General features: G+C 45.9%; 1 long non-coding RNA gene across 1 annotated transcript; it reads right to left on the bottom strand.

Moving 5' to 3' along the window:
• Positions 1-430: 430 nt before the first annotated feature.
• Positions 431-1,692, bottom strand: LOC117833821 (uncharacterized). Its single transcript, XR_004635565.2, has 2 exons — positions 938-1,692; positions 431-855 (listed from the first exon to the last, which is right to left on the bottom strand). It is a non-coding gene; the product is annotated as an uncharacterized lncRNA (long non-coding RNA).
• Between the last annotated feature and the right edge of the window lie 9,560 nt (positions 1,693-11,252).

Here is an 11,252-nt window from a genome sequence, read left to right on the forward strand (position 1 = left end):
ACAGCAACTTCTCCGGCAATCTCAGACCACGTTTGACCCGACTTGTAGCTGAAGAGAAGAATATACTACAGGATTGCTTACAACTCATCACCCTCTGTCAACGACAGGATTGACGCTACCTGGATGGCACTCCCAATGTCGAATTCTCCACCAAAGGTGCTTATCTGAGGATGCATGCTAATGACACATTGGACCGGACGCCGCTCGCCTCTGGAGCACCAGACTTCCTGGGAAGGTCAAATTCTTCGGATGATTACTCTACCATGGAAGTCTCAACACCAGGGCCAATTTACATAACTAGCAAAGTGCCCGTGCGTTGCTACGGTAAAAAATTATTCTACCACTAAAATTTATTACACTTGTTGGATGTCTACATGTTTGCTAGAAATACCAACAAAATTTTAGCTTATTATATTTTCTTAAATTAAAATACTCATTAAATTTCTACTTTTTTATTTAAGCAAAAGAGTTGCTTGAGAAAAATAAATAGGTATGCTGCTCCTTTGAGCACAGTGCCATTAGACAGGAATGCTACTCTTATCAACGAGCAGTTTATCCCCTAGCTTGCACAAAGAATAATGCAACCGAAGCAAAGTCTTTGCGAACAAATCAAAACTATGCACAACAACAATCGTTGCCGTAATTGCCTGATAATACAAGAATGTTCTTCTACATAGTTGAAACGAGAGAACCAGCTTATAGACATGCTACTGACAGAAGTGAAGCTAAATGGCGATGCTGAAGAAAGACGGCAGCATATAACCAACAGTTTGTCAAATGGGAATTCATCTGGGACCCCTTCTTTTGAAAAAGAAACTCATCTGAAACTACGTTGCGGAATGTGGACTGGACAAACTGCAAAGGAAACAACAATATAAGTGGTAGAAATTTCCAGAACAAAGTTAATTGAAAAGGATATTGATGAATGGGACATTACTTTCAGATAGGTTAGAGGAGCATTTTCGTGCAAAGATTTCTCTATGGTCCAAAGCGTAATTGGATAGTAAGATTTTTTCCAAGTTCCCCCCTGCAAATCAGAGACAAAGACCATGTCATTAGCAGCCTTAAGGGAAAATGACAAGCAGAATTAAGTAAGCAAAGCAGTAAAGAGATGCCTCCATTTTCTCAGTTACATCAGAGTGATGATCAATTTATTTATGCAAAGAGAATCATCCCATGGCCCTCTACAATGAGCTCAACTGGAAGGCAAGCGCAATTTATGCAAACTTTGCAAGAATGTCAGATCACCAGATGAATTAACATAATGGCATCTCACAATTAGTTGAAATGCAAAGCAAATCATGAACTACTACTCAGATTTCTTTTCCTTCATTTAAAGGGAAATGGAACTCTAAATTAATCTTCCAGACTCTCTGAGGTAAAACATCGAACAGGGAATATGCAGCAGTTATGGTTGCCAAGCAAGCCCCAACCTTGCGATAGATACGCCCTAGTCCCTTCCCCATCAATCCATTACGAGCACAACTCACCTCCAGAAGAAATTGAGCCCTCTGGTAGTAGCCGAGCCCCGCCCACATCTCATTCATCTCCTGCGGCAAGCATCAAACCACAGCCACGAATCAAGAACACGACTATCATTTACCCCCAACAACATTTTCGGGTCAAAGATCGAATCTTCCCCACAAATCGAAAGCCTTTTTCTTCTCTGCCCCGATGCATCAAGTTTTGCTCACCTCCTGCGTGGCGGCGGCGAGGCTCCGCACGGTGGGCCACCGCGCCATCCACCGATCGTAGTAGCCGGTGACGACGCACGACGGGCACCCGCATTTGCTGATGCATCACCTCCAACATCTCGCCGCCGCTGGCACGTCACCACAGGAGGTCGCGCCGGTGCACGTCGTACCACCGCAGCAGCTGTGCGCGCCAACCATGCGTGCTCTCCCAGCCGCCGGATCTGGCGTAGGAAGGCAGGAAGAGGAGGGGCCGCCGGCTGTCCACGCACCCTGCCGTTGCCGTCGTCGCTGGCGCGTGCGCTCGCACGCGGTCTCGCCGCCAATCTGGGTGTCGCCGGCGTTGACCCCGCCCAATTCGGCCCAGGCCGTTGTTCGGCGGGGGCGTGGGGTGCGGGGAGGACCGGGGCGCGCAGGGAGGCGTGCGGCGGCGCGCGGCCAGGAGGAGCGGCGGTCGCCGGCGTTGACCCCGCCCGATTCGGCCCGGGCCGTTGTTCGGTGGGGGCGCGGGGTGCGGGGAGGACCGGGGCGCGCAGGGAGGCGTGCGGCGGCACGCGGCCAGGAGGAGCGGCGGCCCGCGCCCAATCTCCCTCCCCTATCTGTTTTATAAGCTTTTTCCTGCTAATGACACATTGGACCGGACGCCGCTCGCCTCTGGAGCACCAGACTTCCTGGGAAGGTCAAATTCTTCGGATGATTACTCTACCATGGAAGTCTCAACACCAGGGCCAATTTACATAATAAGCAAATCCGATCGCTTCAAGAGTCATATTGTGAGCTCTGCACAGGAACCCAGGAGACCGACGAGCACATCTACCCCCGTGCAACTGCCATCTGGTTCCGACTAGGAAATGCAGTCACTGCAGGGAATCACAAAATGCCCTGGCTCCTCGGTTGTACGCTTCAGCTGCCCGACCAAGTTCGCACTGACATTTTCCTCACTCTTCTCTGGCACATTTGGTAGGCAAGGAATGCCAAGATATTTGAGCAGCAAGATCTCCCTCCTCAGGAAGTGCTTCGTTGAGCGGCACGGGATCTAGACGACTGGAGCTGCCGCTACCCAAGAACAGCTCCGCATGTACAAGTCTGGCAGGATTTCCTTTCCTCAAGTTGTTAGTTTTCTTGAGGCCACTTCTCTCTTCTGGCTCTTGTAATCTCATCCTCATGTCCACCCCAACTAAAGTTTATAGTCACTTAGAGATTGGAGGTTTTTCTAGGCCCTGTTTGGTTACTATGGACTATCTGTTTCGGTGCACTTTTAGTTCATAAACACTCAAACAAGTGGACTAAAGCTAGGACTAAAGACTTTAGTCCTCTAGTCCACAAAATTGGACTAAAGTGGACTAAAGGGTGTCCAGGACACCTGCCCCTCCCATTTACTGCCGTCCCCCCCCTCGCCCTCCCAATCCCGCACCCAGCTTATAGTTCCCTGCGTGCTCCACTCCCCACTCCCGCCGCTCGCTCCCCTCCACACCGCCAGCCGCTCCTGCCGCTCGATCCCCTCTCATCTCCGGCCGCTCCTGCCGCTACCTCCCCTCCCCACTCTCACCGCCGCCACCGCCCCGCTCCGTCCGTCCCCGCCGGTTCCTCCCCTCCCCGCTCCAGCTGCTGCCACCACCCCTACTCTTCCTCACGTTGGATCCACCACCCCCGCTCCTCCCCATGCCGGATCCACCGCCTCCGCTCCTCTCCATGCCGCCACACCCAGTCCTCCACACCACTGCACCCACCATGGACCACTACAGGGATTTCTTCTCTCAGGCTTCTTCATCCGCAGCTACGCGAAGCTTCTGCTCTTCCCAGGATGCCGGCGACGAAGACGACTTCGGCCCCTTCACGTCGCCGCCGGCCCCCTGCCTTTCCGCTCCCCGCCACTACATGGAGCACCTCGACCTCATCTCCCAGGCCAACGGCTTCCCCAACCTCGGCTCCTACCAGGAGTACCTCCAAGTGGACGATGTTGGAGGCGACCATGGGCTACCTCCTCATGCCCCTAGAGGGAGAGTGGTTGGTCGTGGAGGAGGCCGTGGAGGTCGCCGGTTGAGATCCGGTGGATCCGGCGGTGGCAGAGTGGGAGGACATGGGGGAGCCATGGCTACTAGCGGAGGTAGAGGGGGGAGCCGTGGGGGATTGATGGTACACCATGGTGGATCCTCTGTTGGCGGCTACACCTTTGAGTCTCCACAGGAACTTGGTGCCTTCGAGGAGGAAGAGGAAGATGGCTCTGAAGCCCGATCCCAGATGGTAAGCTCAAAGCCCATCTGCCTATGATCCTCTGTTGCCTATGAATGCTCTGAATTCATGTGAATGCTTGTGATCTTGTGTTGCCTTTCAATGCTCTGAATTCTTGTGAATGCCTGTGATCTTGTGTTGCATATGAATGCCCTGAATCCCTTTTGAGTATGTCATGATCTACTAGAATATTACCTGTGGTATTGATCTATTCAGTCCATTTTCAATATGTCATGCCCATTTTCAATAGTTTTTCATGCCCTGTGGCACCTTTATTTTCTGTAATAGAATCTTTATGACAAAGCTAATTGGTCCGAGGAAAACACACATATTTTTTATGATGTAGTGGTCAAACAAATAAGGGCAGGCAATTGCTTGAATGGTACAATGTTAGGTAGAGGTTATAATGCTATGAGACAAGGTTTTCTCTTAAAGACTGGCCTCAACCTTTCTACCAAGCAAATGAGGAACAGATGGACACAATGCAAGACTTTGTACACCTTTTGACTTATGTTGAATATGAGTACTGCTCTAGGCTAAAGACCTGATGGTAATGTCATAGCATCTGTATCATGGTGGAAAAGGGAGACAGAGGTAACTAAATCACTTTTCATTCACATGTACTCTATGTCTTGCTGTTTCTTATGTAACTGATCACTTGTTTTTATTGTTTGTGGTTTTCAAGGTAAAACTGAATGCAAGAAGTTTAGGTTAAAAATGAGGGAGGAGATGGAAAAGAAGAAGAAAATAAGGGAGGAGGAGAAACAGATGGAGAAGAATGAGAAACAGAGGAAGAGGGATGAGGCCCTAGAAGACATAGATAGATGTTTGGAATTGGTAGTGGAGGCTGGAGCAGGGTACAACGTAGATGAGTTTTTCATTACTACTAGACTCTTTTCTTCTGACTACAATCAACATGTCTTCCACAAGATCAATAGTAAAGAGGACAGATTGGGATGGTTGAAGAGGGCAAGCTAGGAATTTCGTAACTACCGAGGACATGTTCTGTTAGCTTCACCTTCTGTGTTAAGACCTTATATTATATTACAATTTGTGTTAAGACCTTATGTTAAGACTGTGTTGTTGTTACTTTCTGAAATGGTACTGATTTGATGGTTGTTGTGTTACTGTGTTGGTAGTCATGTGTTATGGTGTTGATGGTTCATGTGTTACTGTGTTGATGGTACTAACTTGTTCCTGTTACTATTTGTAGGAAGAAGATGATGGGTCTGATGATGATCAAAGGGAAGAAGATGATGGAGATGATGATGATCAAAGAGTACAAGAGTACATATTGGAGTGTCAGAAGAAGAGGAGAAAAATCATGACTGTGGCTGCTGCAATGATTGGTATGTATCATCTTGATACTTACAAGAATAAAGTAGAATATAGAGTAACAACATAAAGTGGCTTTGAATGGGTCATGAAAACACTAAGAAATAGGACAGCTTGCTTCAATATGTTTAGGATGAGTCGGTGTGTGTTTGTGAAGCTCCATAGTTTGCTAGTTGAGTCATATAGATTGAAGTCCACAAGGAGGATGTCATCTATGGAGGCTTTAGGGCTATTTTTATGGATATGTGGTGCCCCTCAGTTTGTTAGACAAGCTGAAGATCGTTTCACTAGGTCACTGGAGACAGTATGTAGGAAGTTTGATAAAGTACTATAGAGTATGAGCAAGCTAGCAGTTGATATCATTAGGCCAGTTGACCCAGAGTTTAGGAGTGTGCATCCTAGGTTGTAATCTCCTCGCTTCTCTCCGTTCTTTGATAATTGAATTGGAGCAATAGACGGGACACATATCCCTGTTGTAGTGCCAACTAGCAAGGTAGTACAACAAACAGGAAGGCATGGATATACAAGTCAGAATGTGATGGCCATATGTGACTTTGATACGAGGTTTACTTTTGTCATGGAGGGATGGTCTGGATCTGTTCATGATATGAGGATGTTCAAAGATGCAATTGACAAGTATGGAGACAAGATTCCACATCCACCTGAAGGTATTGACGTGTTCTTTTGTCTTTTGTCTCATTATGGCAATACTTGCTATGTGACTTACATAAACCTTCTGTTATGAATGTGTAGGCAAGTTCTACCTTGTTGACTTGGGTTACCCAAACCGACAGGGTTATCTTGCATCATACAAAGGTACAAAGTATCATCTCCCGGAGTATCAACAAGGCCCAATGCAAAGAGGTAAAAAAGAGCAATTTAATTATGCACATTCTTCACTTTGTAATGTCATCGAGCGGTATTTTGGAGTTTTGAAGATGAAGTGGAGGACATTGCTAGATCTACCTAGTTATCCTATGCCAAAATAGAGTCAAAATAATTATTGCGTGCATGGCAGTACACAATTTCATTCGAGAGAGTTTTTTAGGGATGCGGATTTTGATTTGGTTGATCATGATGAGAACTATGTTCCATTTTGCGAAGGGTCGTCTAGTCAAGGAAATGTATCAAATATACATCATGGAGACGAAGATCAAACCATGAATCAATTCCGTGATTGGATAGCAGATGGTTTGTTTAGTAGGTCATAGATGTGTATGAACTATGATATATGGACGATTTTTTTTGAGTGTATGAACATTTCTATGAATGTATCACAATTTTTATTATGTCACATGCGTACAAAGGAAGCCAGCAATGCGGCATAATGGGTAGAAACAGAAGCCAAAAACACTAGAACATGAAAAAAGAAACAGAAGCTGGCGCTAGGAGAAGGAGCGGCTAGAAATTTAGTTGGCGCCAGAAACAGACTTGGTGCCAGGAGGAGGAACTGAAGCGGTTGGCACCAGGAGTAGGCGTAGGGGTACTAAGGGGTAAGGAAGAAGGGTAAAAGGATTTTTGTTCAACATCATTTATGGACTTTAGTCCATGGAACGAAACATGGGTGGGACTAAAGTTTAGTCCATGTACTAAAGGAACCATACACCACCTTAGCTAGCTAAAAGTTAGCCAGCAAAGTTTTGGTTGGGTTGTTTGGATCCCTTAGCTAATTGCTAGTTGTCAAAAATAAATGACCATTCTACCCTTCCTTTATTCTACCCTTCCTTTATTGCTTATTGCTTGTGGCCCTCATGTTTTGGCGCCAACACCACACCGCTGCTGCTCTGTTGCCGCTTCTCTTTGCTCTGCGCGCCAACACATTACGTTTTTTTCTGCGACAACACAGCACCAAGGTGCACCTTTGCCGCTGTCTGCTTTTGCGTCAGAACAACAGCACGGAGGTGATCCTCTCATTTAAACGCCAAAACATGCAGCCAGGTGCCTCTTTTTTTTTAACACCAACATATGCCAGCACATATATTTAAGTTATTTAAAATAGTAGTTGGAAGGAATAGAATAAAAATGTTCATAGTTCATACAAACTCAAAACAAATTATAATACGTCCAAAGTTCATACAAATAGCCTAGCACAATTGCTCCGCAAACAAAGCATCGGCAAGTTGGTCACGAAAAGTGTTTCCATCTTCATCACCTAAATGATTGTAGCCTGGTTGAGATGAGGATGATGCCTTCGTCTTGATCGCACGTGTCAAAGTCTACATGCATGTAGTTATGAAGTGCCATGCATGTAAGGATTATTTTGGTTTGTTTTGCCATAGGATAATTTGGTAAGTTCAATAAAATCCTCTACTTCATCTTCAAAACACCAAAAGAGCACTCAATGATGTTGCGAAGTGAGGAATGTAAATAATTGAAATGCTTTCTTTTAACACTTGGTCTTGGACCATTGCGAAACTCTAGCAAATGGTACTTTATTCCCTATATGGCACGAGATATCCTAACCGGTTAGATAACCCGAGTCAACATGATAAAATTACCCTACAAACAATTATTCAAAAAATATCAGAAAATAAAAACCCTCACAAATGTTGGAAACTGAACTTGTCATTTCAGTTTACCATGTGGAGGATGTGGGACCTTATCATCATATTTGGTTATAGCATCATTGAATACCCGCATGTCATGCACTAGTCCTGACCATCCCACCACAGCAAAGGTGAATTTCATATCAAAGTCACATGTAACATTTGCAAAGTGCTAGAATAACTAACCATGTGAAACAAACTAATATTTGCTAGGTACCGAACATTTTGTTGAGGCACTACTAATGTGAATAGCAACAATTAACAATAAAAGGTACTGAACATTTACAATCATCACATAACACACTTAAAATCACATGAAGTGGTTTAGCCAATTTTAAAACAGCTTTAAACAGTAGGAACAGGGCCATCTCTTGTACAACTGATAAGCTCATAATTTGAAATATTGAAGCCAGATAAACATTTAAAGCTATCATGTATGCTTATGGTGGAACTATCAGCTACAACAACACAAGCCGACAAATCACCATGTGAAATTTCTGCTTCAACGCCTATCCATTGAATTAAAAATTCATGCAAGGTAGAAGGAACACATTAATTTGCATGTATCCAATCATGACCTAAAAATAAGCTAAAGGCACCTTGTGTCTCGGAGACGAAGAAAGCGGTAGCCAACGTCTTCTTCCAATGGTGAGCTCCATAGAGACAATGCCTTTAGCACCCATAGGCTTGCCTCCCACACCACTAACAGTCATGTTGATCTTGATCAGATCCTTATCTAAGCCTCCCAATTTCTTGAACATATAACAGGTTATCAAGTTGATAATAGCCCCTCCTGTCGGTGTTTAGACCCGGCAACCTACCGAGAGGGGTGCCCGAGGTAGTGTTTGGTTTGTTAGGCTCACTGAAATCAGGAACTCGAAAGTGAACACAGACACACGATTTAGACAGGTTCAGGATGCTAGATTGCGTAATACCCTACATCCTGTATGTTGGTTGGATTGAATTGCTTTGGAGGGGTCCCTGCCTCGCCTTATATTGCCGGGGGCAGAGTTACAGGTTGGTTGATTTACAAGAATACTAGTCGGATTCGACTAAGCGAGTCCTACTCTAATTGCTACGAGTAGTTTTACTAATCCTCGACTAGTTCCTGTCCTGCCAGGTAGACCACGCTGTCCTGTACTGTAGTCTCCATGTCAGACACATCTCAGTGTCCAGCCCTGCATCTAGGACTGTCCAAACCTTCTGGTGAGCTCATAGATGTATGTACGACAAGCCTCCGAGTACTTTTTAGTCAAATGCAGTAGTCCCGAGTACTTTTGTAGGCTTCACCAACTAGTTTTGGTGTTCTTCGAGCACTTCATCGGGTTGAGTCTTCAAACGTAGTCGAGCACTGCCATGCGGCTAGAATGTGCTCATTTAACTTAGTATTGAATCCTTCAATCTTGAATTTTTATATGGTAGTACGATGAAAGTCGCACTCCATATGGAGTAGCCCCCAAGCCTTAAGTTGAATTAAAGAATCAGGCTAAGGGTTAATCTGTAATTTGCACCATTTTCTCCTTAAAACCTAGAGAAAAAAACCTTTTGCCGATGGGCACGTGGCACATAGCCCCCAAGCTATTACACGATTAGTTCTGTGGATATAAGGGTAAACCTTTGGTCAACGTGACCATCTGTCAACAGTAACCTTATGTCTTCCGAAAATAGTGGTAACTGTCAATCAGATATGAAATCTTCGGGTCCATTAAACCTGAATATTCCTTTATTCCCGCCGTTGTTACTGTGCTGTGGTTATAAATAACGGAGAAAAACATCCTTTCCATTTTAGCTTTGCCATTTGCTCTTTCAACTTCTACACTGTAGCCCTAGCACCGCCACTGCCCGATCCTTGAGCGCTAGCGCCGCCATCCTCCACTACTCAGCCCCTGAGCGTATGCGAAGGAAGACACTCGTGGCAACAAGGATGGGGAAGAAAGCAGCTGTAGCCAAGGTAGTTGAAGGCTGGAAGAAGAAGGCAGACAAAAATAAGAAGATTCAACTGCCTGCCCCCAAGTATGGGAAGACGGATCAAACAGCTCCGCCGACTCCAGCATGTGCCTGGAAGTGATCATCACTGAAGGAAGAATACATCAAGGAACTAGTAGCGGCCAATCTTGTCTAGGACCATACATCATCAAGTGGAGATCCACCTATGGCAGCCCATGGCCGCTGGAGGGGTACCTGGAGGAGACGGTAATCTTCTCGCATTTCATTGAACGCGGCCTTGCCTTACCCGCCTCCAATAAGTGAATCCAATACCACCATGACATTGGTGGTTTGCAAGTAGTCGGGGAAGTGGCTGAGGCGGAGAGGGAGACTACTAAAGTGGCACAACAGCAGCTGCCAGCAATCGAGGAGGTTATTGAAATTGAAGATGATCTAGAATGCCTCGTCGCTAGGGTGGAACCTGCCAGCGCAAGGACTACTCAAGGAACAGAGGCAGCGGAGAAATCTGGCGAGGATCACACTGCGACCCAACAAGCCGCGCCAAAGAAGTCGTCTCCAACCATCAAGCCACTGCGCTTGTTAGGAGAGCCCTCTCTGAAGCTGAGGTGTTCTTCAAAGTAAGCCTCGCTACCCTTTTTAAGTAGTAATTGTAACTTGTTAGCAACTTGTTGTATGTATTTCACAACTTGTCTTTTGTAGGAAATCCTCTAGCATGGAACTGGGAGGACCAAGCGTGAAGTTTGTGATTGATGGCAGTACCCACTCAGTCCAGGATGTTGCTCCGGCACCAACAAGTCTACCACCAAAAGAAAACCATGCGCTGGCGAGTAACCCAGGTGCCATATTACTTGTAGCTACATTGATGCAGGACATGATTTCTTTGCTGACTAATGCTGTGGTGCTAGCCCCTGAGCAACCTGTCGGGGTTTAAACCCGGCAACCTACCAAGGGGAGTACCCAAGGTAGAGTTTTGGTTGGTGGGTGTCATCGAAATTAGGAACTCAATGGTGTACGTAGGCACGCGATTTAGACAGGTTCGGGTTGCTAGATTGCGTAATACCCTACGTCCTGTGTGTTATTTGCTTTATTCAATTGAACCTGTTAGGAGGGGGTTCATGCCCGTCCTTATATATTGGAGGAGCAGGGTAACAGGTCGGTTATTTTATAAGAGTACTAGTCGGATTCGACTAGAGAGTCCTACTCTAACTGCTACGAGTAATCTCCAGTCCTTCGACTAGTTCGTATCCTCCACGTAGACTACGCCGTTCTGCACCATAGTCCCCATGTCTGACACGCCTCGGTGTACAACCCTATATATGGGTCTGTCCAAACCTTCAGGTGGGCCCATAGATGTATGTACGACAAGCCCCCAAGTACAGTTTAGTCAACTGCAATAGTTCCCAGTACCGTTACGGGCTTCATCCTAACTAGTTGTTGATGCTCTTCTGAGTACTCTGACGAAGCTGAGCCTTCAAGGGACTCGGGTACTACCATGCGGCTA

The sequence above is a fragment of the Setaria viridis genome, chromosome 8 (genome assembly GCF_005286985.2).
Source record: "Setaria viridis chromosome 8, Setaria_viridis_v4.0, whole genome shotgun sequence".
Classification (NCBI taxonomy): domain Eukaryota; kingdom Viridiplantae; phylum Streptophyta; class Magnoliopsida; order Poales; family Poaceae; genus Setaria; species Setaria viridis.